General features: G+C 42.3%; 1 protein-coding gene, 1 long non-coding RNA gene and 1 other non-coding gene across 3 annotated transcripts in view; 1 reads left to right on the forward strand and 2 right to left on the reverse strand.

Annotated features, from left to right (window-relative positions):
- LOC148671543 (scavenger receptor cysteine-rich type 1 protein M130-like) overlaps positions 1-22,738 on the reverse strand; it is a 401,186-nt gene that overhangs the window by 234,620 nt on the left and 143,828 nt on the right. The window lies entirely within an intron of this gene.
- Positions 16,852-16,923, reverse strand: trnaa-cgc (transfer RNA alanine (anticodon CGC)). The gene has a single exon. It is a non-coding gene; the product is annotated as a tRNA-Ala (tRNA).
- On the forward strand, positions 21,494-22,289 carry LOC148671560 (uncharacterized). The gene is made up of 3 exons (XR_015937111.1): positions 21,494-21,614; positions 21,795-21,845; positions 21,952-22,289. It is a non-coding gene; the product is annotated as an uncharacterized LOC148671560 (long non-coding RNA).

Genomic DNA, 22,738 nt, shown 5'->3' on the forward strand with positions numbered 1-22,738 from the left:
ATTTGGCATCCCTGGGCCGGCTATGATTACAAGACATACCTCTCAAATACTGTACATCAAGTTAAAAATATCTCAAGACCGATTCTGGTCATAATGAAACCATGTTTCGTGTATGTTTTCTTTAAAGTACCGAGACCAGCCATATACTGTATGTTTATGTTCCAAAATTAATATCGTTTATGGCCTTCACATGCGTTGCAGTATGCTCCTATTCTTTTTATGCTCAGCTACTAAGATTTCCCTTCAGTGGTAAAATTAGATATGAATATTCAATACTTAAACGGGCACAGTTAAGACATTAAATATACATATACATACTGTATACAGTACAGTTTTCATACGGTAATATGTTTATGTTCCTAAATCAATCTCTTTTATGAGCATGTGAAAGGCATGGTGAATCGATTCTCAAAAATTACTGTACTTTGCATGATTGGAAACAAATGCGTGATTGCGAAAAGCTGTGGTGTTACTTTTACAAAGACGGTCAATGAAAAAAAGAATGTTGACCAGGGCAATACTTTGAGTTTACACTTACAGCTTGTCCAAGGTCGTTCATTATTAATACTATTAGTAATATCTTCGTTAAAGACTTTGATGGCCACAGCTCAAACATGAGAGGTTGAGCTTTATTAGCTCCACCTTGCGGAAATTCCGGATACTATTATTTTGCTTGTCGTATTATAGGAGAATTAACGGTAACTAGCGGTATTTACCGGTAACTCGCGGTATTTACTGGTAGCTTGCAGTAGACTGCGTACAGCGTACCGCAAAATAATGCGGTATCGCCCGCGCATTTTGAATGGCTGCATCTGTACAAGCACTTGGAATCTGTCCAAGCCATACTTTGTCAGGCATTTTGTTTTACTTCAACGGGCATAAAAACTCCCTTGCTTTTAACAGGGCGTTTCATAATTTCTAACTACGAAAATGATTTAAAATGCGACACTTATCATTCAACTAGAGCTCAAAATATCACAAGGATACTCAAGAGCACAGCAAAGACTGTATTAAAAGATACTTGTATGAGATACATGAGAATCCAGGCTTTTTTATCAATGCTTTCTTTTCCGTATACCAGATTTTATGGAACCACTTCAGAAGGGTGTCAGCGAGTCATTCCAGGAATCGGTACTTTAAAGGAAAAATACACACCGGTATTCCATTTCTACCTAACGATTTTAAGCATCGAAGTACTTAACTAGTGTGTGAAATAGCGTGTGAAAAAGTGGTAGTTTTAAGCTTTTCTGCTAATATAATATGGAATCGCGTATCTAAAGAATTTAATAATGATATGATTATATTCGTGTACTGCGACAGGGCTGTGTAGGGCTGTTTCGCCTTTCTCTTCATGCGACTTCCCTTGTAGCCTACTGGTCTACATTCCTAATTACCAACTCATGGGTTGTGTGTTCAAATCCAGCTGGTGCTGGACTTTTCTTTTAACAAACTTTTCTTCGAAAAAATAGAATAGCGATGTTATGGACAATCAATTGACTTTTATATTTCAAAATATCACAACATGATCAATTCTAAGTCATTTTTGATAACAATGAATAGTCACCTTCTTCCCTTCTGACAATGGTCCCTGCTTCTGCTTCCTGCTTCTGTTGTGTGTGTGTGTAATAGAGTAAATTTTTATAGAGAAATGGAGGCTGGACAGTATGCGTTACAATATAAACATTTATATTGATTTAAATCGTGTTTTGATTTAAATCGCAAACGTGTGTTTAATTATATGTGTTTTTTTATCATAATCAGGCTAATGCAACATAAATTGATACAGTATCTTTGTCTTCTAAGTATCTTAATAAACTTTCAGCATAGCTTTCTACCCGTTTAGATTTATATTTCTTGGGATTTTGGGATCAAACGTGGAAGGATTAGATTGTAATCGTTTTTATTTTTCAAATACGTTTTAGAAAAGTGTAATCTATACCTGCCCAGACTGTATGCCTTCCTAAACCTCGCCTTTCACTACTGTCCTGCTCTTCCCCACGCACCCCAGCAGGGTGCTCTTCGGCCTCTGCCCAGGACGAATGTATATTTTGATATTTACACCCGGCGCGGCACCGAGGGAGCGTCTGCATTTATAACTTAGTTTTTAAAATTAGTCAAGCAATATGAAGCATCTCCTTTTACTTTTAAGTCCCTTAAATATGTTGAGCACAGCTTTCTCACCACTTAAGATTGCTTTTTGATACCATCCTTACACAAAGCAGAAACTTTCACATGACATACAGTACAAGTGGAAAGATTACAGATTTTAATCGTCTTTAATTTTGTTACGTTATACGTTTTAGGAACGTTTCATCTAAACAAACACCACAAAACTATTCTCGATTGTATTTCTGAATGTTATGTTACACCTACAGTAGTTCACTGCTTTAAATACATCGAATTAAGAAAGTTAGGTCTAGCACTTTAGATCTTTTTTTCTGAACCAGGGAAAATCTGATCATGTTTCTCTATAACAATAATAAAAAACTTTAATTCACATATCACCTTTAAAAGTGGTAGTACTATATTTTTGTATTATATTCCCTATTAATCAAACTCTAAGAGTATGTATCGGCTTGTCCCCTCCTCCCGCCCCTCTCTGTGTAGAGCCTCCTGTCCAGCCAGCACATGTCCAAAGACATTCACAACAGTGACATATCATAAAACGTTTGCACGTATAGTTAAATTATTAGTTGTTTTTCAGGAAGTTAAAAAAAACACTTGAATTACTTATCCAGTCTCTCGAAATAAAGTTATTTTTCAAGCAATGCAACAAACGTCGGGTAATGTGTTTTTTTTAATCCAACATTGACAGCCACATCTTAAATCTTGTCAGTCAGGTCTTTTTTCTCTATTTGAATTGTGGCTTACACATCGCACGACTTTAAAAGCTAGAAAGACAGGTTATGATTCACATTAGCTTGCGAGCCTTGTTAACAACAAAACAGACAATACCCATGGAGGGGGAGGTCAAGCCAGAGAGAGAGTTTTTTACCCTCTGTCTAAAAACCCAAATAACCCGGGGCAGAGACTCCGGGGGGATCATTGCGTGGTACAGAGCGGAGCTCAGTCAATTCTTATGGAATGTGTTTTCTTTCTTCTTTTTTTCAGCATGGAATAAACCTGTTACTTGATTCATGGATGCCCGGTTCCGGCAGGGATTCAAAACATTTTTTTTTAATTGGGTATCAAAGGGAATAGGCAGTAAAACCCTGTTCATACACAAACTTGGGCATGTTACATTGATTTGGGTGTCTCCTCTTGCCAGAAAGCTCTAAATTGCATTTTGAGTGCGGTTTTTGACTTTTTTTAAATTGCATTTTGGGCGCGGACAGCACATACAAGGGTTAATGAACTGCACCAAGAAATTTAAAATATTATTCTTTAGGTGTGAGGGTAGGAGTGGACAGCAGCAGGCATAATCAGCAAACCAGGAAAACAAAGAACAGGACAGGTGAGACGTGTATCCAGAAAGCGAGTGATCAGAAAAAGGAAATGGTGTTACGCTCAGGTTTTCGACCCAATTGTTTTAACTTGCTAATGCATCAGACACATTTCCTGGCGTATTGTGTTTTAAATAAAATAGGAGTGTCTTTCCCTGGTATTAGCTCATCGGTATGGTGTAAGTTTTATCTGTACCATACCATACAGTATATAGGTACAGAATTCAAGCTGCACCACTGTATCGCTTTGGTAAGGAGACAGACAATGACCAAAATCACGAAGACTCTCTCACACCAAATAATGAAGATGAAAAGAAACGGGAAGTCAACACGGGACATTGTACAGCAGTTGGCTTCGATGGACATCTTCGTTTCTGAAAGCACAGTGAGACGGCATTATAAAGGGGAGAGGAGGCAAAGAGAATCTAAACCGAGGACGATTCAAAGGTAAATAAATTTCTAAAAATACCTTTCTTGCATGTAAATACAACTACGCACATTATTTTTAAAACTAACTGTTGATCTCTTTTTTTTCAAGTCCTATTGTGCGAGCTATCGACAAACTAAATGATGAAAATGATGAGCTACCGGTGATGCAAGTCCAAAGACGGCTATGGGCTGACCTCGGTGCGACCATTAGCCCGACATCGATAAGAAGAGTACGCAGGAGGCTTGGATGGAGATACAGAAAAACCAACACATGCCCCATGATAAGGCTAAAAAACAAAGAGGAAAGACTCAAGTAAGCACTCCAATGGACTGAACAGCGGGAGGCATTTCAGGATGTACTTTTCACCGACGAAACAACAGTGGCTCTGGAACAGTTTTCAACAATGGCATTTTGCAAAAAGGGGAGATATGTGGACAAGCCAAAGCCCAAACATCCACTGAAGGTTCACGTCTGGGGGGGTATATCTAGAAGAGGCCCGGGACCACTTCTTATTTTCAAAGGAATTATGGACCGTGTATTCTTCGAGGAAGTCGTGGTCACACACCATGCTGCCCCATATATCAGGGAGCAGTCTGGATCAAGGCACCGTCTCTTTCAAGACAACGATCCGAAACACACAGCAGCAAGGGCGAGGCTTGTAGCAGAAGGAGTGAACTGGGTGAAAACTCCAGCCGAGTCCCCAGATCTAAATCCGATAGAGATGGTTTGAAAGACTACGTTCGGAAAACTGCTAAGCCCGTCACAAAGCAGGAACTGATCGATGCGATCTATAAATTCTGGGAGGAAGAACTGACCGAACAAAATTGTAACAATTTTATTAACAGGCTGTTTCGTGTTCTTCCTAGGATTGTTGACCGGGGCGGGGGACATTCGGGAATGTAAGTCTGAGAAAGACAGTCTCACGTTTGTGGACAGTCTGTCCACAAACAAAACATGTAAAAAAAACGTAAAAAAAAAAATACTTTTTGACAATGAAAACCGGTGTGTGTCTCTCTCTGCTGAATGTCCCTCTCACTCTCTGCTGAATGAATAAAAGCATTTTATTAAAAACACGTTTGCGTTTGTCTGGTATTTACTTTGGTCACTTTTAACTGTTTTTCAGTCTACTGTATTGCTTTGAGATGCCACTTTTAAAGGTGATATGTAAAATAAAGTTTTTTATTATTGTTATAGAGAAACATGATCAGATTTTCCCTGGTTCAGAAAAAAGACGATTTAAATCTGTAATCTTTGCACTTGTATGTCATCGGAAAATACAATCAGTTTCTGTTTTGTGTAAGGATGGTGTGGTGAGAAAGTGGTGAGAAAGCTGTGCTCCTCAAAGCGCTTTACAGGATAAAAACAATAACAACAATAGTGGCTGGGCAAACGATTTTTTTAAATCGAAATACAAAATGAGATACTGTATAATGATGTGCATGAACAAAGTTATACTGCAATTTTCCTTAGATACGCGATTACAAAAAAATAATTTTTTTGAATCCCCGGCGGAACGCGTTCCATAAGAATCAGCGCTTTACTTCGCGCTTTACAACCCTTACTTCGTGCGACTGGAAAAGAATTCATGATCGGATCTACGAAATGCTTTGTAGAAGGAGGCGCTCTTTTCCTCTAGTCTAACAGTCTGTCCACAAACAAAACATTCCAATTTTGTCAATGGAAACCGGTGTGTGTGTCTCTCTCTGCTGGATGTCCCTCTCACTCTCTGCTGAATGAATAAAAGCATTTTATTAAAAACGCATTTGCGTTTGTCTGGTATTTACTTTGGTCCCTTTTAACTGTTTTTCGATCTACTGTATTGCTTTGAGATGCCACTTTTAAAGGTGATATGTAAAATAAAGTTTTTTATTATTGTTATAGGGAAACATGATCAGATTTTCCCTGGTTCAGAAAAAAAGATCTCAAGTGCTACACATAACTTTCTTAATTCGATGTATTTAAAGCAGTGAACTACTGTAGGTGTAACATAACATTCAGAAATACAATCGAGAATAGTTTTGTGGTGTTTGTTTAGATGAAACGTTCCTAAAACGTATAACGTAACAAAATTAAAGACGATTAAAATCTGTAATCTTTCCACTTGTACTGTATGTCATCGGAAAGTTTCTGCTTTGTGTAAGGATGGTATTGAAAAGCAATCTTAAGTGGTGAGAAAGCTGTGCTCAATGTATTTAAGGGACTTAAAAGTAAAAGGAGATGCTTCATATTGCTTGACTAATTTTAAAAACTAAGTTATAAATGCAGGCTCTCCCTCGGTGCCGTGCCGGGTGTAAATATCAAAATATACATTCGTCCCGGGCAGAGGCCGAAGAGCGCCCGGCTGGGGTGTGCGGGGAAGAGCAGGACAGGAATGAAAGGCCGTGTATAGGAAGGCGTACAATCTGGGCAGGTATAGATTACACTTTTCTAAAACGTATTTGAAAAATAAAAACGATTACAATCTAATCCTTCCACGTTTGAACCCAAAATCCCAAGAAATATAAATTTAAACGGGTAGAAAGCTATGCTGAAAGTTTATTAAGATACTTAGAAGACAAAGATACTGTATCAATTTATGTTGCATTAGCCTGATTATGATAAAAAAACACATAGAATTTAACACGCGTTTGCGATTAAATCAAAACACGATTTAAATCAATATAAATGTTTATATTGTAACACATACTGTCCAGCCTCCATTTCTCTATAAAAATTTACTCTATTACACACACACACACACAATAGAAGCAGGAAGCAGAAGCAGGGACCGTTGTCAGAAGGGAAGAAGGTGTTCAAAAATGACTTAGAATTGATCATGTTGTGATATTTTGAAATATAAAAGTCAATTGATTGTCCATAACATCGCTATTCTATTTTTTCGAAGAAATGTTTGTTAAAAGAAGAGTCCAGCACCAACTGGACTTGAACACACAACCCATGAGCTGGTAGTCAGGCACATAGACCAGTAGGCTACAAGGGAAGTCACATGAAGAGGGAGGCGAAACAGCCCTACACAGCCCTGTCGCAGTACACGAATATAATCATATCGTTATTAAATTCTTTTGATATGCGATTCCATATTATATTCCCTATTAATCAAATTCTAAAAGTATGCTTGTTGACTCCGGTATCTCTTTAGTTAAAGACTTCGATGCTTAAAATGTTTAGGGAGAAATGGAATACTGGTGTGTATTTTTTACTTTAAAGTACCAAGACCAGCCATATACTATATGTTTATGTTCCAAAATTAATATCGTTTATGGCCTTCACACGCGTTACAGTATGCTCCTATTCTTTTTATGCTCAGCTACTAAGATTTCCCTTCAGTGGTAAAATTCAATATCTACAACGGGCACAGTAAAGACATTTACTGTACTGTAAGTCTTTCTACGACAGACCAACGGACCACGAGTGCCCCTGTCGGTCAACCAATCACGTACCGCTGTACCCCGCGTCATCTTGCGCCACGATGCGCGACTCCGTAGCCAATTACCTCCGGTACGTGTCTGTACCACGCACTTTGAATGGCTGCATCTGTAGCGGTTTCTGGCCTCGGCCCAAAACGTCCACCCCCACCCGCTCCATAGGAGCCCCTACCTGGTGTTGTTGGAGAGGGGACCTTTCTGCGCCATGCACACCACACACGTTCGGCAGTACCGCTCCACGTCCCAGTGGCAAAGACCCCAATAAAAATGGCCTCGGACACGCTGCAGGTTTTTTTACAGCCGAAATGCCCCACGCCCGGCTGGCCATGCACCACTCTGAGCACAGCCGCGCGGAGCGACTGTGGCACCACCAGCTGTTACTGTATCTTGCCACTTGGGGGTGCCTGCCACCCCCGGCGCAGCACCCCATCCTTTACCTCCAAGGCCTCCCACAGGGCGCAGAGGGCCTTGACGGACTTTGGGTGAGGGGCGAGCTCCTCTTGCATAGGCCGCGCTCCTGCTGCCTTCCAGCGGAGCACCGGCCCCACATCTGGATCAGCTGCACCACGTCTGACAGACCCACCCCCAGCGGCCCCTCCAGGGCCGTGGCCACAGCGCTCGACTCCACCACGGTGCGGACGGCCCCCTCACACTGCTCCCGCTGGGCGCAGTAGCAGCAGTCCGCGGCCTCACAGGGGCGCCGCGAGAGAGCGTCAGCATTGAGATGGCGAGATCCGGCACAGTGTACGACAGTGAAGTCGTACTCCTGCAAGACCTCTATCCATCTCACCATCTGCACCTCCGGCTCCTTAAAGTGGAGCAGCCAGGTGAGGGACGCATGGTCGGTCCTCAACCGGAACCGGGTCCCGAACTGGTACGGCCTGAAGTGGCGGACCGCCGCCATCACCACCAGCAGCTCTCGACGGGTTCCGCTCAGCCTTATTCAAAGCCCGACTCTAGTAGGCAACTACCCGCTCCCCATCTGGCCCCTCCTGTGCCAAAACCGCGCCCACCTCCGAGACACTCACGTCGGTAACTAGGATATACTGTAACCACGGATCGGGGTAGTCTAGCACGGGGGCCCCCACCAGAGCTTCACATAACCGACCGAAAGCCATCTCGCAGTCCGAGTCAAAACGGCGGCCCTTGTCTGTGAGGCAGTGCAGCGGGGGAGAGATGCTGGCAAAATCCCGGACGAACCTCAGATAATACAAAGCCAACCCCAGAAAGCTGCACAGCTCTGCGACGGTGCGGGGAGTCGGCCATCCCCTCACTGCAGCAACCTTACCTGGGTCTGTAGCCACCCCTTGCGGTCCAACAACATGTCCCAGGAAGGTTCCTTCCCGCCGCAGGAGCTTTCACTTGCGGTGGTTGAGCCTCACGCCAGCACGGCGGATGCAGGCCAGCACTGCCTGGAGGTTCGCCAAGGCCTGGTCGAAACCCTGGGCATGAACCAGCAGGTCGTCCAGATACAGCACGGGTTCCACTGGACCGATGCCAGCACCCTCTCCATCAGCCTCTTGAAAATCGCGGGGGCATTGCACAGGCCAACGGGAATGACAGTAAAGTGCAAGAGGCCCTGGCAGATGGAAAAGGCCATCTTCGAGCGAGCAGTACCTGCCAGTAGCCTGTGGTCCAGGGAGCTGAACCAGGTCGACCCGGTGATCCAAGGCGTCGTCTATCCTCGGCAGGGGGTAGGAATCCTTCCGGGTGACCTCGTTCAGTTTGCGGTAGTTAACGCAGAACCTCCACGAGTCGTCTTTTTTTTAGACCAGTACAGCCGGCGTCGTGGGCTCGCGGAGGGCTCAATCACCCCTGCTGCGGCCATCTCCCAGATCTTTTCCTTGGTGGTGGTCCGCTTGATGTGAGCCATGCGTCCAGGTGGGATGCGGATGGCCCGAGCGTCGCCAGTCTCGATGTCGTGTTGAACCAGGGCAGTGCGGGTGCAGTCCTCATCTCTCGCCACAAAGAGGTCCTCGTTTTGGGCGAGTAGCACCTGGAGCCGCTGCCACTTGTCCGGATCAAGGCCCTCGCAGCTTCGCTGGTAGAGGTCCTCAACGGAGCATCTCGCTTCCACGCAACGCTTGGCCCCCGCCGCCAAGCAACGCTTGGCCCCCCGAGTGACTCAGGGGCAGGAACCCCCCGCGACTGCTGCTGCTGCTCTCTACCTGCTCCGCGGTACTATGAGTGCCTAGGTGCTCTTCCTCCTCACCATTGGGCGAGGGCATTACAATACTTACGAGGAAGACATCGCTCTCTCCGACCCCCGACATCGTGTCCCGAAACACCATGCTGGAAGCCGACGTGTGCTGTGATTCCTTTACGGAGCAGAAATGACCACCGAGGAGCCAAGAGATCATTTCAGCATTTCTCGTCTGAACAGAAAACACAAACAACCAATCCGGAATGACTTGCTTTTGACACTTTTCAAAGCGTTCTTTGTGCACGACGACTGCGCCGCCTAGCAGATACAAATGGGTTGTACAACTTTGAACTAGCAAATGTAAGAGGGCTAAGCCCTGTAGTGTGCTCTCACGAGGCACCAGTTCTGTAGGGTTTGGGCATTTACTGGGACAATTATTAATTGTAGCAGTAAATCATGAAATTGATTCTTTTAATGGCCTTAGAGTCCAACCATGCGATATAACTCAAACAATGCACACACACAGGTACTAATACACGAGGATACATTTATTAATACATAGAATATGCATGTAAACCTAACAGATCTTATCGAGAGGGTATCAGAATACAAAAGGTATATATTCAATCAGTAACGAAGAGTTACACATATTAAGAGACCATACGTTGAGTATATCATTCATTTAGACCGTTTCGGAAATGAACTTGGTTATAACTTCTACATTGGATATTCAAAACAAGTACATAACTCTTAAGAACTAAATTGATATCAACTGGTTGGGATAACAATTGAATTCTTGAGCTGTAATATATTGAAGTTGAATACTCATCCAATCTCTGGGGATTCAGATCTCCTGCGGGCTTTCTGGCTCCGTGCCAGGCTGTGCTGTGCGGCTTGCGATGGTGCGCTGCTGATGCTCACTGACCAACTAGTTAGTGTTGGCTTTAACTAGCAAAGTTTGTGCACAGGAGAAAGATGACTGTGGGTCCCTGCAAGTCAGGAAGAGGACCGGTTCGTTCCTGATGAAGCGCTAGTTCTGAATAGTGATTCAGCTGTCCAAAGTTCTGACCTGTTCACGAGGCTTGCTGCTGATGCTAACCTCGGGTGGATCCTCTGGTTACACTCTGGCAACCTCCACTCTAGACTCTTAGAACAGAGGAAAGTTCTGGCACTCGGACACACTGGCCGTTCCATGGTTGTCTGGGCTGAGTCTCAGGATGGTCAGAAGGCGTGCTGCGAGAATGTCCTGCCCTTGGGAGCCTTTCTGCTCCTGGGCCATCCTGCCCTGGAATTGTCTCACACCCCTGGAATTCTCCTTTGAATTCTCTTTAGAAAAGTCCTTTGAATAGTCTTGGAGCTCTGTGTTGCCTGTTTTTACCTGGAGGAACTCATTCATTGGTTGAAAGTTTCATGGGCATCACAGACCCACGTGGGTTACTCGGCCCTACCACTCCCTGATTGGTTGATCAAGGTGAGATATGAGTCACTTACTCCTGACACCTAGGAATGCAGTCCAGATGTCCATCTGGCACTCCCTAGACAGATAGGCGCCAATGGATGACCATTGATCATGATAGCCAGGCTTAGCTAAGTGCCATGAGAGAGATGGGACCTCATTTGGGAAAGAACAGCAACACTTTATTCTGACTTATTAACAAGCATTGCCACTACAACGCGACTCCCAGAACGCCAGCCGAACAAGTCTCCACAACCGAAGCGCTGTGTCTCTTTTCAGCTGGCAATAAACCTTTCCTCGATCCTTTGCAGACTTGTTAAACTGTTCATGATCAGAATAAAAAACGCTCACGCTAATACACAAGCACCCGTGTCTCGCAAAAACTGACAAATAAACAGACGGAAAAGCCGCACTGCACGTGTGAACAGGGGAATAAGCGAGCGAGCGGGGATAGGGCGCCTCCTGCGCTTAAAAGCTTAAAAGCTTGGTATTCCCAGGCAGTCTCCTGACCATCTTAAAACTCAGCCCGGACAACCACGTAACAGCCAGTGCGTTCGAGTGCCTGAACTTTGCTTTGTTCTAAGAGTCGAGAGCAGAGGTCGCCACGAGTAACCAAAGGATCCACCCAAGGTTAGCATCAGCAGCAAGCCTCGTGAACAGATCGGAACTATGTACAGCTTAATCATTATTCAGAACTAGCACTTCATCAGGAATGAACCGGTCCTCTTCCTGACTTGCTGGGTCCCACAGTCATCTTTTCTCCTGAGCACAACTGTGCTAGTTAAAGCCAACACTAACTAGCTGGTCTTCAGAGAGCATCAGCAGCGCACCGTCGCAAGCCGCACAGCACAGCCTGGCACGGAGCCAGAGAGCGCGGATTGGACAGCAACAGCCTGCAACTGTTTCTTTGTGCCCGCAGGAGATCTGAATCCCCAGAAATTGGATGAGTATTAAACTTCACTGCATTACTGCTCGAGAATTCAATTGTTATCCCAACCAGTTGATATCAATTTAATTCCTAAGTGTTATGTACTTGTTTTGAATATCTAATGTAGAAGTTGTAACCAAGTTCAATTACGAAACGGTCTAAATGAATGATATACCGAACATATGTCCTCTTGATATGTGTAACTCTTCGTAACTGACTGAATATACACCTTTTGTATTCTGATAACCCTCACGATAAGATCTGTTAGGTTTACATGCATTTTATGTATTAATAAATGTATCCTCATGTTCTAGTACCTGAAAAGAATCATTTTGTGATTTACTGCTACAATTAATAATTGTCCCAGTAAATGCCCAAACCCTACAGAACTGGTGCCTTCAGAGAGCACATTACAGAGGTTAGAATTTGACCTCCACCTAAACTTATCTGAATAACATTATATACAGATGCAGCCACTCAGAACACACAGTATTTCCTCCAGTAAAAGTTGTGCGGTGCCTTATGCAATTCAATGGCCAAAGACGATCTATAGGTTGCACTTAGATGTTAGTGAAACAATTACTTCTTTATTCTGTTTCTCTACTGTGCATGTTTGAATCCACTTAATATTGAATATTAATATGGAATTTTACAACTAAGACTAAATTTTGGTACCTGAAAATAAAAACAGAAGTACTGTATATACAATTTTGTTTTGATTTGAACCAATGTTTGCATCTCAATAATCCATTCATCCTTGAAAGAAGCAAAGATAGATGTGTTTTGAATCTCACCATGATCCTGTTCTCAATCCAAAAGAAAGGTTTAATGTGATCCCACTAGAACAAAAGTCAATTTCCATCTGAAATGATGTCCCTTCAAACAATTTGTAATATCTCTAGAAGTTTATACAGTAGAAGCCTGGTTAATTGCTTAAATTTAAACTAATCAAGACTATGGGAATGAGATTTGATTTTGAACTGGGATTTAAATAAATAGGAACACTTCACTACATTGTGCTTTTTGTATTATGAATCTGGCTGAAAGAAAGGTGTTTTTTATTTTCTTTAATCAAAAAGTGAAAATTTGTCATTCACTTAGACGTCCAACAAAAGCCGGTGAAAGGTGAAGAGCCTCCTGTTCTGAATTCTCCTCACATTTTCTGGACTTGTAGACTCCTCACTCTTCCTAAAAGTGCTGCAGATAAAGGTAGTTGTCGGGAGTTCAGTTCAGTGGTAGAGCACATGCCACTCATGTATGAGGCTGTTTCCATTCACCGGGGTCATCACCCTGGATTTCTTCCTAAACGCGATATCTTTCCTTACTCGTGTGCCTTCCCTCATGTGTGAATTTCAGCGCGACACATACACATTTATCTGTTTTATAGAGATTCTATTTTAAATCAGTTAAAAGGAAAGAATCACTAATTAACATGTAGTAAAACACATCTATCTAATTGACAAAAAGGGCGATGTATTACTAGTAGTGGAGCTGAGCTCTCAGTAGTGCAGTTGAGGTTGTTAAATAAATTATTATGTTTTTAAACTACTATACTAAGCACTGGCATGGTGGTGTGTGCAATCCTACCCAACCTTTCTATCGACTGTATGAGTCTCCTGTTCCATCTCCAAATCTTTCCACACATTCGCCTGTTTCACCACCATTATCATTAGACTATAGCCACTAATATGAGAATACTGTTCTGAAAGACTGTCTTAAACAATAACGTTGAAAAGGGTAATGATAACAGTTTCTTCATTAAGGTAACCATACATTTGCCTGTATAGTACAACTTATTATCTGTATCTGCAAATCCCCAATATTATCTCATGAGAAACACAAGTGTAGAGTCAAATCAAATTAAATAATACAACAAATCTATTCAATTAACACCCAGATGTGACAGAACACATTTAAGACTTACACCCCTTTAAATATGTATTTCCTTAATTTCAGTTCTCTCCACCAGGATACCTGGAAATTCCCAAAAGCATAATACAGCTACTAAAGTACTAATGTTAAAGATAACATTAAACTTTATTATTAAGATATCACGCTTTTATTAATAAAATATGTATTGATAAAATTCCTTGTGAATAATTGTAGTGTCTGGAAAGCAGTTTTAGTTAAATATAAAAAAAATTTTCAAACAAGTGGTGCATCAGTTCATTACTTAATGACGATATTATTTCCACTACATTCAGGACAGTTCCAATGTAATCTAGTGTTTCGCTTAGTCTGCTACTTCAGTAACATCTAATGGGCAGCAGCTGTTATTTTAGGTTTGTTGCAATTGAGAACAGGTTCAGTACAGAGCTGCTGAAAAATTTCAGAGGCCAAGTTTGTTGCAACTGACCCGTTGTAGCTACCAATCAGCAACAAGGAGAAACAAAACATCAGTACATCAGAGTAGTAGTTATTGAGGTCATTTCAGGTACAATGTAAGAACTAAAATTAACTAGTCCCACAGTAATGCGTGGGGTCCTATTAACAGAAAAAAAATAGTTGTAACCCGAAAACACAACAAACACAAAACGAGAAGTCTTCCGGGAACCTCGGTAAATCCCTGTAGTTGTCTAACAACTATAAAAAAACAACCAAATGCAACAACTTCAAAAGAAAAAGAACATTTAAAAACAAATCTGGGGAACAACAAAAACATAATCTAATGCAAGAGCTTTATCAAGTCCAGTGCTCCTCTCGTCTCAGTAGACCTCTCTCATATATTTGTGTACAGGTCAACTGGAGGTACACAGCTGATGGTACTTTAAGTAGGGAGCTGCGTCAGCATGGGTGGGCTTCAAAGGAAAAAGTATAGGTTTATTCCATGCTGAAAAGAGAAGGAAACACAATGTTTCAGCTGTGGAGCCTTCTTTGATTGTGACTCGAAGTAAACCTTTAAAAGTAAGGTTTTACCTTTACTTATTCGTTTGATGTTAATTTATCTCCATCAGATACCTAAGAGTATCTAAACTCGACAGTTGCTTTCAGTAGCTAAAGACACTGCTCCAGGTGAGGCTTGAACTCACAACCTCAGCATGACTCTGCTGTGCACTGCTGTATAAGTACCGCGCGCTGACTGATTGCGCCACTGGTGCTGTACAGTTGTGCTCCTCATACAGACTGACGGTGCAGAAACACAGGGTGAAAACGGTTTCGGTTGTGGATCCATCTCCACATGGGGAAAAGGAACAGTAAAATAGCAAGGAAAATACAAGAAAAGAAACTGAAAGAATTGTGCTAACAGCAAAGGGGACGGAGGGAGGTGGTCAGAAAAGTAAATCAACCCGGCTTATTTGTATCGACATTTTTTGAGTCAATCAGCACACGGATTTCTCTTCATGTGCCTTAAACTGTGCAGTTTGTATTTTCGTTGTAGATAGGTTTCTTCAGACGTCCAGTAAAGTGACAATAATGGAGAACTAGCTGACGCACCCCGTTGTGAAGACCCTCTGTAAGGTGATTACACGTTTCATTTTCAAGTCGCCTCCTTTACACGCAATTGCAGCCCCGACACTGAGAGAAAGCATGAGAAATGGCTTCAATTTCAATGTGAAGCGCAGTACAGGCTCGATGGCTTCACATCTCCCATCAATCAAATAAAATTGCAGTAAAGCGATCTAAATATGACTCTTAAGTACTGGGAAAGATGATTATTTTGAGCGTGCCTCCCAGGGTCTGCTACGAGGCTGAAGTTGGCTTCTTATTCGCGTTTTTCGTTCCACCTTAAATGGTGCTGCTGTGATGTTATATCTCTTCTTGTGCCGAAGAGCAGTCATACCTGACCCGTCTGGAATGACCACTGACAGACTTTATCCAGAAGCGACGGCACCACTCCCAGTAGAATGAGTGAGAAATACAGCATGACATTGGTAGTTAAGGGGCTCCCACAATCCATCTTTCCTCACATTCCTGATTTTTTTCAATAGCATTTTGACCTTTTTTCACATTCAGATTTTTTTCACATTTAATAAAATCTTTTAATCAACAACATTAAGAAAACAAATGGAACATTTTTTGGAACAATAATTAAAAAAAAACTTTCAATGCCTTGGTTGTATACGTGTGCACACCCTTTATAAAGGGAGTTGCAGCAGTGATGAAATTTAAAGAGCATTTCTGTAGAGAAAACAGCATTTTTTCTGCCTTGATGTTAAGCTTAGGGAGCCTGTCTTTTAGAAATTCTATTTCTAAAGACCCCTGCACAGCCTCCCGACAGACTAACAAATATTTTTTGGAGAAATTGGCTCACACACTGGAAGACACTAACGTTTATCTACGTTAGAATATGTGAATAACAGTTTAACAGAAAAAGTTTGTAATTGTGATTTTGTTAAAATTCAATAAATCGTCTATCAACAGTAAGAAATTATTAAGAAACTGTTTTATTTCATAAACTATAAGACAATTAAGAGAGTTTATAGGTCATATCCATCACTTATGTTCTTTTAACTCTAGCGTTCAGGATCCAAACCCAGGTGCGGACGGTTGTGTTTCTTGAATCTCTTGTAATCATCAAGAGTCGATGTGTAGTCCTTCAGTACTTTCTCGAGTTGTGCCATGGATATTTTATACGATCAATACTTGTCATGCTCTTTTGCATTTACCTTAACAAACGGAAAAAGTTCAAAGTGTGTTTATGGCTGTGCTTCACATTTACACGAGAGCAGTACAGGACACGGAGTGAGGAGTTCGTGAAGCTTTCAGTTTAGTGCGGTTCAGAAGGAGGATTCGCTCGCTGAATGATCTCTCAAAAAATCCCGGGTGAGATTCAACAGGTGTTTTCTGCAACAGCCACGACAAGTGTGAAGCAATCTCTGGATTTCCTGAATTTGAACTAAATTATTAGTTCAAATAATTTAAGATTAAACAGAACTAAATGAGGTACATTTAAAACAGCAGCGCAACTCTGCAGCACGTCGAGTGTGCCTGCATTTAGTTGTGTAAACCTGGCTCTCTCTGAACATGAGCAAAGAGTTCTCACTCAACAGAAGATTGCGATGTGAGTACTATAACATAAAGCACCTGGAGATGCCAGGGATTGAACCCGGGACCTCATACATGCGAAGCATGTGCTCTACCACTGAGCTACATCCCCGATGAAAAATTTTATGGAACAGACTTAGAGATGTGCAAATGCTCACTGATCACAATCCACCACTCACGAAGAATGCCTGCAGTTTCCCACTTTCGCGTTTCTTCTACTACAGAGTAAATTCATAGGAATGAAGAAATAAGGAAGGAAAAATAATCGCATCGAAGCTTCAAGAGACTGGGCACAAATTAATCTGTTATTTTTGTATCCAGTTACATGGGCGACGGTGGTTGATTCCCAGACGGGGGAGTGCTTTTTTTCTACCTCCTTACTCGACTGTCTTTCAATTCTATTTTATTTGAAAGCTTTTTGCATCTTTTAAGTGCTCTTGATTAAACTATGCATAGAAAAACAGCAGTACTGATGATTTAACGTAAAAGGGTGAAACAACGCCCCGACACAGGAATGGTAACAGGAAGGATCGTGTTCTTATTTAATATGTCCTTTTGAGATGTCTTGTCAATGCACACAGGCGTTAGAGCTGAATAATTTACTTTTAGTGGTGTTTTTAAACAAAGATGGAACACGTTCTTTCTATACCAGGAAGAAAGGAGCAGACTTTACCTTTAAGAGGCAAAAATGACACCTTATCAAAGCTAATATTAATTAAAATGACATCACAACAAAAGAGTGGAGCCTTGAGTGAATAAAGCCTTGAGTGGAGCCTTGAGTTTTCATTGGACGTCTGTGTCTCCATAACTTTGTAGGTGAGAGAGAGGATTGTGATAATTTGCAGGTGCTTCTCAGAAGTGCGTTGGTGGTACAGGCGCCTTCCAAATAATTGAGACGTGTTTGAATCCCAGCCAGTACAAACCCAAATCTTTTCAAGATAATTTGTGGTCCGCTAACACATCTTTGGAAACACTACAACAGGTAACACCCCGTGTGAAACACCATGAACATCTGTTAAGTTTTACATACTGAGTTTTACATACTCTCACATAAATAAACGTTAGTGTTTTCCGGTGTGTGAGCCAATTTCTCCAAAAAATATTTGTTAGTCTGTCGGGAGGCTGTGCAAGGTGTTAAGAAATATAATTTCTAAAAGACAGACTCTCTAAGCTTAACATCAAGGCAGAAAAAATGCTGTTTTCTCTACAGAAATGCTCTTTAAATTTCAGCATTGTTGCAACTCCCTTTATAAAGGGTGTGCACACGTATGGCATTGTACAACCAAGGCATTGAAAGTTTTTTTTTTTTTATTATTGTTCCAAAAAATGTTCCATTTGTTTTCTTTTTAATGTTTTTGATTAAAAGATTTAATTAAATGTGAAAAAAATCTGAATGTGAAAAAAGGTCAAAATGCTATTGAGAAAAATCAGTAATGTGAGGAAAGATGGATTGTGGGAGCCCCTTAACTACCCATGTCATGCTGTATTTCTCACTCATTCTACTGGGAGTGGTGCCGTCGCTTCTGGATAAAGTCTGTCAGTGGTCATTCCAGACGGGTCAGGTAATGACTGCTCTTCCGCACAAGAGACACGTGACTTGCGAGGATCCCGACAGTGTCAACATTCTTTCAGAGCCTGGATAACTCAGTCGGTAGAGCACCAAACTTTTAATCTGAGGGCCCAGGGTTCAAGTCCCTATTCGGGCGGTTGAACTGTTCTTAAGTCTATTGCGAATGTCATTCTAAATAGTCTTTTATCTTTCACTCTTCTAGCTGTACTGTGGTTATTTTAAATGTCCATTACCTGTATTTACAGTAGTGTATTTAGTGTTTCATTTCACAAACCAAAAATGTTCAAGTAGATCTTGTCACTCTACTCCACGTAATCATCTAAATTAAATCACAGTAGAGTACAGAACACGCAGTGAGGAGCTCACACAGTGAGTACTCTTGAATATGACAAGAGGAAAGGCACACTGCACATCAGTAGTATAAAGCGACACCTTTCGTCAAACTTTTGACAGGTACCACGCCCCCCTTTTCCAGCCAATGGTCGTCCGCGGTGTTTGGTTGTCCCGCCCCTTGCCATCCAATGGCGTGTTGTTATTTGTGCATGTCCCGTCCCCTCAGGAGCCAATGGTGTGGGTCAGAACCCCCGCCTCCCCCCGGCCGGTCGGTCCGGCGCCTCAGGGTCCCAAAGCCCCAAGGCGGCGCATCCCTCGCTTTAGGTGTGTGCAAGTGTGTATTGGTTTGGAAGGGGACCATGTCTGCCGCGGGGTTGAGTGCGCTCTATTATAACCCTAGGAAATCGGGTAGTTACGGCGGCGTGGGGAGTCTGTTGCAGGCCGCGAGATCCCGGGGTGTGAGCGGCGCCAGCCGCGGCCGGGTGGCCGAGTGGTTGTCCGGCTGCACAAGCCGTGTCTCCAAAGCAGCAGGGGTGCAAGCACACACACACACTGACTGCGTAAAGTCTCACGGAAAGAATTCACAGGACAAACACCATGTGAAATGTGAACCGCTTTATTTCAACAGGGGGTTTTCAAACAGTGAAACAACGCAGCACACATGCGTTACCGGCTCCTGTTTGCATTCAACAATTAAATGTTGGTGCGGAAAAATTTGCCTGCGTAATCAGCGGGATGGTGTTACCACAGGTTCTGTGCAAAACACGCTGTATTTTGGAATACACACTGTAGAACCCCCCAGGCTTCCTTTTCTGATCTGAAAACATCAGATCTGCAATAATTTCACTCAAGTTCTTGAAATACACATCTATCTCTTTAACAAATTTAAGGACATTAGCATTCGACTCTTTGTTTTGCATATCAAGCTTTGTAGAGAGAAGTGTGTAAAGCACTCTTAGTAAGAATTCAGACGTATACATTCGAAATTCTTCATTCTTCGGACGATGGCACACCCGGGTCTGTAAAACAGAGTGAAATCTGTATTCACATTTTACATAGATCTTTTTTTTTTTGCGTCTGTAAAAATAAGAATAGTGTTTCTTTTGCAACTCATCAAAAGTCATGTTTACTAATTTTCCATCCAGCTGTTCAACTGTGGTGTGTACATGCTCGTATGGGGAGCGGTCCTCAATTATATTTTTTAGCAACTGTTTTATGCGCCGCTCAGTGTCATTTGTAATGGTGTACGAACCCAGACACCGGGCGGTGTACAGAACAGCCGATAAAATTCGGGCTAAACTGAGAGACTTATAAATTTCTAAAGCGGCAAACGTCATGTCTTCAGACCCATCTGTGTAGCCGCCAGACAGGCATGTGTGACCCCGCTGCCCGGGATGGTCAATCAGACAGGCCGGGCAGTCATCAACCAGGACCCCCTTTAAACAGTGTTTGAAGATGCAATAAACTACTGCTTTCACAATCTGGGGCATAACATCGGGCTCATTAGGGACATAGGCATCAGCTTTATTAACATTTGGGCGAACACACTAGCATAGACACGAGACAGTCACATGTGCCGGTAGGCTGAAGATTGACCCGTCCACATCCTCTTTATTCTATTAAAGGAAAAAGAAAAGGAAGGCTTAACAAAATAGACATGCTTTGTACCTAAAATATCGAGCATTTAACGCGCTTGTGAGCTAAGGTTTTTCGTTAATATTTACCATTTGTAGCATGGCATCATCGCTAGCACCCGGCAGTTCTTCAACATCTGGTACCCCAGCTGAACTCACACCCCCGCCGCTGTCACAGGGTGCAGAGGGTGGGGTCGGGTTTTGCTAAAAAGAAGATCAAGTATTAAAATGACATAGGCTAAGCACCGATACAAGCACGATCAGAAAAATATTTTAGCCGCCTACCTCTTCACTTTGCAGAGTAGCGGAACCCGTTGTTTCTTCACACAAAGAAGCCATCTCAGCACCTCTGCGGTGTCTGACAGCTCCAAGCACGCACTGCGACCCTGTCAGGCCGGAGCATTTAAGAATATGCGCCAATGGTGTAACACACCTACATAACACAAGACATTTTTCACAGCCACAGCTTTTTTGAAAGTTTGAGATAAATTTCCACACAGCGCAAGCGTAAAAGTCTTTAAGGTATTAACAGACAAAAAATGATGGGGTGTTGTTTTTCATACTTTAACGGATTGGTCCTAATGTTCTAAAATTGTTTCCCAGTAGAGATAATGGAATGCAGAGTAGTGGGAGAAACCCCCAGGGAAAAGTTTACAAACATTTTAAATTCATGTAAAGTTTTCTAATTTACAAGCACACCATGTATTTCACGCAAAAATGTTCTTAACATTATTAAAAAATAAAACTTCAAAACGTCAAGCTTGGTTTGTGAACAAGTGCCTATAAAGAACAGATACATTTTCTTATAGCGTTAATAAAAAACATTTTGTTTGATAATATTCTTAGCGGTCTGTTGGTGAATCAAACACAGACACCGCGACACATTTTCACCACGTTTAACAGCTATGAAATTTAGACACCGTTGTCTGTCTTAAAATAATATAGATTTTAACATTATAACGGACTAAAACGTTTTCTAAAATGTTTCTTAATTTCTACAGCCCAGTACGTGCACACCCAACGATACCGAAGATTAATGGTTTATGTGGGGGGGTTTCTTAGAAGAGTTTATCGGTTTGTGTATAAGTACCAGCGGTTTAACAGGCGAAGTTTTGGCTGCATTCCATTTCTTACAGTCTCACGTTATCGCCTAACTCGTCAGAATGGATCACGCCGATCAATTTCAACAGTCTGAAGATATTCTATTTACAGACTTAACACTGCTCGACTTGGTAGACGAAGGCCAGGACTCCACGAATTTCAGCGGTATGTATATCCGGCTTTTTGTGAGACAATTACGTCACGGTGCATGTCTCATGTTTGCTATAGTTACAAAACGTTGTATAATATTTGTATACTAGACAATATTGAATTATTATAATGGAATTACCAGGGAGTTGCTCCATAATGTGGTCGTGACTGTGTGTATCCATTCATTTCCATTAGCCCCGAAAACCACAGCTGTAAAAAGGCCAGTTACCGCACAGCCCAACACTGGTGAGTATTTATGACAATGTTTTGAATAATGCTTTACGACCATGTGAGTCTTAAAGACACCGGGGTATATACTCCACACCAAAACTCGTATGTGTCTATTCCACAGACGCGGGCGAAGGGACAAGTAGCTACACATTTAAAAAACCTCGTTTGGGGTTTACAATCCCACCGCAAAACCTTGTGGAGACACATGCAGATGTTCACGCCATACCAGAGGGTGCGGGGCATATTATCAGATCGCCTGAGAGAAGACGTCGGTATTATATAAAACATTCTTTTAGCATAACCATTTAAACGTGTCTATAATAAAAACCCCCACCGTTTTTTGGTAATTTGCGGTGTTGAGTTCTTTCACTAATGGTATTTTCCCACTCCGTACAGACCCCGGACCTTCAAAAAATAAACTGCGACGCGCCAACACGTTAACTGGGTCAACGAGCTCAAAACGTCTGAAATCAAGAAAGCAAAGGTTAATATAATGTAACGCAACGGGGGCTCAAGCGGGCGCCCTTGCCGCATCTGGTCGGCCCCATCCCGACTGGAGGCTCGAACCCGGGACTTCCGCGTCTCTCTGCAGCGACCTAGCCCCGTGAGCTAAAGAGAGATCTCTCCACAGCCCAGTAGCTGTGGTCCTGCTATCACAGGGAAGGGCGGTGACGTCACCCGCTCTGGTACGCCGGCTCTTACACACAGTGCTTGTCGGCCGTAAGCGTTACAATAATTTAAGCGTGGTCAAGATGTGTTATGATCCACTTATGGCAAACATTACTTCTTTTGTTAGGATGTTAATTCGCTGAAAGATCCTACTTCGCGTAGTTTTCTGTTTGGGAGTGTTAAAAACCTTATTTTAAAACTGCTTAGCTTTTAAAGTTAAAAGCGACTGGTCTGTCCGC

Source organism: Lepisosteus platostomus, chromosome 5 (assembly GCF_059453375.1).
Source record: "Lepisosteus platostomus isolate fLepPlt1 chromosome 5, fLepPlt1.hap1, whole genome shotgun sequence".
NCBI classification, from domain to species: domain Eukaryota; kingdom Metazoa; phylum Chordata; class Actinopteri; order Semionotiformes; family Lepisosteidae; genus Lepisosteus; species Lepisosteus platostomus.